Raw genomic sequence first — 5,047 nt, 5'->3', positions numbered from 1 at the left:
GCTCTGACAGTTTCCCAGTTGCCATGGATAACATTCATCCTTTGGAAAGCATGAGTATGTGCTCTTCTATATGGAGATGATGACTATCATGGATTTCTGGGGAGGAAATCTACCACCCACACTGTACTTTCTTTTACTTTCTACTCCTCCAGGAATAATTGTGAATCAGAGAATAGCTATATGGAAATCAGAGCTGAAATAGCATATAAATCACACGTGTTATCGTTTCCCCAAACTGTGGTTGATTTATGATACACCCTAATGCTTCATTGCTATGGCCACACCATTCTCTTGATATGAAATCACATACGCACACCATCGGGGACCACTTAAAGACTATACAAAGGGAGAAATAAAAACAAAACAGAGTCAAATTTGGAGATGCTGAGACACATACGGGTTGCAAACACATCAGTGGAAAATCTGGGGGAAGCTGGAAATAAATGTTCACAGCATAGAGAGCAAGGGAGACAACCGTTTGGTCAACACTGGATTATCTAAGATGATGGAGAGTGGAGGGGTTTATACAAATCTTGAAATAATCAAATGCTCGTCTCTAAGTACGAAAATGCCCCTATGACATCATCCTCGGGCACTCTAAGCAAAGGAATCGTCAAGATTAGCTGCCAGTCAAAGCTGGTAAAGGTTTCCCTTTGGCAGAAAAACGTGTTGGGGGAAAGCTACGAGCATGGCCAGAGAAAGGAAGACTAGAGGACGTGGGGCTGATTAAGAGTCCTCTTCCATCCTTTTCTAAGCTAGGCATTGGAGATCCGGGGATGAACTTGGGGAACTGCCGCATACCCACATTCTCCCAGATTAAAATTGCAGAGCTGGGATTCAACTGCCCATATCCATCGGCATTACCCCAAGAACACACTTCCTCTGATGAGTCAGCCTTGAGGCTTGCTCTCAGTGGAATGTCCTTCATTAAAAAAAAAAAATCTCCAAGTCCCATGTATTCCAGAAACCTGTCTGGGATAATTTTCGAAAATACTGCAACAAAGAGAAACGGTCAGTGATGAGCTCATGAAGGAAGCTAATGGGAAACCTAATTGTCCTCCTTTTGGGCTGCCATGAATCTTCTCTCCCTCCAGGGCACGTCTGGAATCAGCTAAAACCCATCAGAGCAGCTCGGGGAATGGGCAGAGCCAGAGAGAGCGAGCGGTCTGGACTGTGCTCACCTCTGCCAGGGCAGCCCTGTCTCTTCCAGCAGCCTGTCTTTTCCGATTGTAAAGGATTTTGCTGCTGATTGTTACTGGGAGATGATTCCACACTTGTGGGTCTTCTCCCTTCACATGTTCTGCCACTTAATTTGTTTCATTTTGCCTGGTTACTTGTCATCACTTTGGGAATTGAGCACAATGTCTTGGTCAGATGGACTTGAGTTCAAGTCCTAGCTCTGTCTCTTGTAAGCTGTGATCAAGTTAGCTAATCTTTCTGAGTCTCAATTCTCTCACCGATAAAATGGAGAGAATAATATCTAGATTGTAATGTACTTATGAGAATTGAACAGACATAAATAATCTGGCGTATTGCCTGACATATAGTAGACATGTAGTATGACTATGCGTGTGTGTGTGTGTGTGTGTGTGTGTATTAGTCAGGGTTCTCCAGAGAAGCAGAACCAATAGTAGGCGTATATCTTCCTTCCTTCCTTCCTTGCTTCCTTCCTTCTTTTTCTTTCATCATACATCTAATCTATCTAATTAATCTATCATCTATCAATCTAATCTATCCTCTATCTATCTTTCTACCTATCTATCAAGAGATTTATTTATTTAATTAATTTATTATTATTATTTTTTTTTTGCGGTACGCGGACCTCTCACTGTTGTGGCCTCTCCCGTTGCGGAGCACAGGCTCCGTACACGCAGGCTCAGCGGCCACGGCTCAGGGGCCCAGCCGCTCCGCGGCATGTGGGATCCTCCCAGACCGGGGCACGGACCCGTGTCCCCTGCATCGGCAGGCGGACTCTCAACCACTGCGCCACCAGGGAAGCCCCAAGAGATTTATTTTAAGGCGATGGCTCATGCAACTGTGGAAGCTTGATAAATCAAAACCTGCAGGGTAAGCTGGCAGGCTGAAAACCCAGGAAGAGTTGCACTTCTGGTCCAAAGGCAGTCCTGCTGGCAGAATTCCTTCTTACTTGGGGGAAGTCAGCCTTTGTTCTATGAAGGTCTTCAACTGACTGGATGACGCCCACTCCCATCATGGAACGTCATCTGCTTTACTCAAAGGCCATCACTTTAAATTGTTAATCTCACCCAGTAAACACCTACACAGAAACATCCTGAATAATGTTTGACCGAATATCTGGGCACCATAGCCCAGCCCATCACAGCATGTACCTATTTAAAATTGGGACCTGTGTGGCTCCTTGCATATGCATCAAATAATTATTTGCATCAGATAATTGTAGGCAGCCTAGACTTCCTAATAACTTTTGAGTAGTCACTGGCTTTCTGTGGAAAACAATTTCAGTAACTTTGGCCAGTCATTCCAGACCCCACATTTTGGGTCTTTCAAAATTTATTCCACTGTGGTTGTCCATGCCAAATCTTGAGTTAAGCAAAACTCCTCTCTCCAGCTGACCTGAAGCAAATCTTTTGGAGGAAAAAGAAAAAACAACCAGAAAAATGAACATGTCTAGGCAGAGTTAGATGCTGAAGAGAAAGTAAATCCATTCACTCTTTCCTCAGAGACATGTGATCACTCTGGCACTGTACACTCTTCATTTTGGCTTTATTGGCATCGTGCCATGGCTTTGATGGAGAGACCACAGAGCTTTGTCAGTTCCTTGAGGTCTACAGGACTTCTCGGAGGGGACAGTGAGTTGTCTGTTCTATTACCACTCTAACCACATGAAGCATATTTTCCAATCATGGTGGTCTTTGGACCCCCTTGAAATGGGCCTTTTACATATATAAGGATGAGCTCAGTCAAAAGGACTCTTGCACCTTCAGATAAAGTCACTAACATTGCAAACCTATGGTGCGAGCCTGCGTGGATCATGGGTCTTATTTTCTATAACTTGCCTCTTGGCTTTTGAGACATTAATCTTGGCTTCCTCACTTGTCTGTCTCAGATTATGGTGTCTCTTGGTGTCACTAAATTATACAAGTCTTTGACCGCACCCTTGAGCTGCCTCCATAAAGGAATATGTTTAAGGGAATGCTGTGCTTCCCTGGCCCTCCCCTACTTATGGTTTTTCACTCTCTTCTTGATGCCAGCAACCATCTTGGAAGATCAAACTGATATGGAATGAGATAGGGCAAGCTAGATAGACAGCTCCTTAGATATTTTAGGTTGCTTTTAGACAGTTATTCCAGATTGACCACATTTCTATGGATTCCTTTGTGTAGGAGTTTTCCTAAAGAGACCCACCTCCCAAACGTTTTTCTGGGGTAGCCAGTGTTTCTACTTTTTCAGTTTTTTCCATCTCTGTTTTTAGCATACACATGAAGGGAAGGCTTTCTCTCTCATCTCCACATGGCCTCTCATATGTCTGGGCCATTTTCCTAAATTGCCTCTGTCTTTTCTACAGAGCTACCTAAAAAAACTCTTACTCATCCCATCAAGTTTAGGTCAGATGGATGGAAGGAGCCATGAAGATCTGAGGTATCCCAAAGTTTTAGTGCCGGCTTTACCACCAACTTGCTGTGTGACATAGATCAATTTGCTTGCTTTCTCTGGTTTTTCTCATATGTCAAAATGAAGGTGACTTTCAGTTGATAAGCAAGTCCTTACCTGTTCAAATAATCTGCACTGTCAGGATGCTGCTAGGTTCCTATGGGGCAGGTAGCTTCCAAGCAAAGATTCATCCCTTTTTTTTTTTTTTAACTTGTTCTTTAAGTTTATTACTGTCTTTATCTGAAAAATCTTCGTAGAAATTGTGGTTTGGTTTATTAACTCCCAGCAGCCCGTTCCTGAGCTCTAAGGAAGCTTGTCTTCTCCTGAGCTACCCGATATTTCTTCTGGGCAAGTGACATCTGGGGACGGTTCCACCTCTTCTTTTCAATTTCTTCCTTAGGCTTCTTCTCATACACTGGATTCTCTCGTATTGCAGCATGAGCTTTCTTATACATCTCCTCCATCATGTCTGGAGTTACTTTGTTCTGTATGTATTGAGAGAATTGTTTTCTGTAAACAGCTTCCTCTCCTTCGACCGGGTAACGCGTATAATCTGCAACATTCTGCCCCATGATGTGCTTTCGGTGTACCTCAGCATTGAATTCCTTGCTTTCTGAATCATAACCAGGGGACCGTTCGGTACTGTGAGGGATAGACAAGCCTCCATCGACAGCTCCCTTCAGGGCCCCAGAAACTTTATTCCCAGTAGTAGTCCTGGCAAGCCTTGCATCCAAGTAACAGGTGAAGGCACCAGGTTGACCATCAATGCTTTCCACATTGTATTTGCCTCCAGTCACCTCGACTTGACCTTCATAAATTTTGTCCATGCCAAACCTATTAAGAAGCCTGCGTGCCAGCAGCAGGCCAGTACAAGATGCTTCAGCATAATTTGTCAGGCCAACCTTCACGCCACACTTCGGGAGTTTGTGAGCACAAGCTGCACAGACTATCATATCTCCTCGAATACGGGCATAAGCCATCTGACCAATGTTATCTCAGTTACACGAGCTATCATTCTGTATTTGGGTGTGTTGTACTTGTTTTTATCTTGGATTACCAATCGTTTCCAAGCATAGTAGTCAGTTTTGCCCTGTCACCGTCTTCTAAATTTCACTTGGTATCTCTTGAAGCAGGCCTTATTCTTGACACCTTTAACAAACCCCGTCCTGTAGAACAGAGGTCCTAGCCGCCCCTGAGCTGCAGAACCAGCACAGCTCCGGGGAGGAAAAAAATAGATTCGTCACTTTTGTATGGTCTCGGCATCCATCAACAAGTCCAGGTCATGCTGTTATACCAGCTGCGGCTCAGGCTAAAGTGTAGCTCTTTCGATGATGTTTATTGCCTGCTTCACTGGGAAAAGAAACACTAAACTCTCAGAATTCCTTCTCTCTGGAATTCACATACCCTATGAAGGCAG

The 5,047-nt window shown here is 44.0% G+C and overlaps 1 pseudogene; it reads right to left on the bottom strand.

The window, feature by feature from the left end:
- Nucleotides 1–3,024: 3,024 nt before the first annotated feature.
- LOC111179698 (large ribosomal subunit protein uL18 pseudogene) lies at nt 3,025–4,598 on the bottom strand (annotated as a pseudogene).
- Nucleotides 4,599–5,047: the final 449 nt, after the last annotated feature.

Source organism: Delphinapterus leucas, chromosome 20 (genome assembly GCF_059928025.1).
Source record: "Delphinapterus leucas isolate spDelLeu-1000000601 "Yukka" chromosome 20, BTC_Dleu_Yukka2, whole genome shotgun sequence".
NCBI lineage: Eukaryota > Metazoa > Chordata > Mammalia > Artiodactyla > Monodontidae > Delphinapterus > Delphinapterus leucas.
This window is presented reverse-complemented; position numbering and strand designations above follow the sequence as displayed.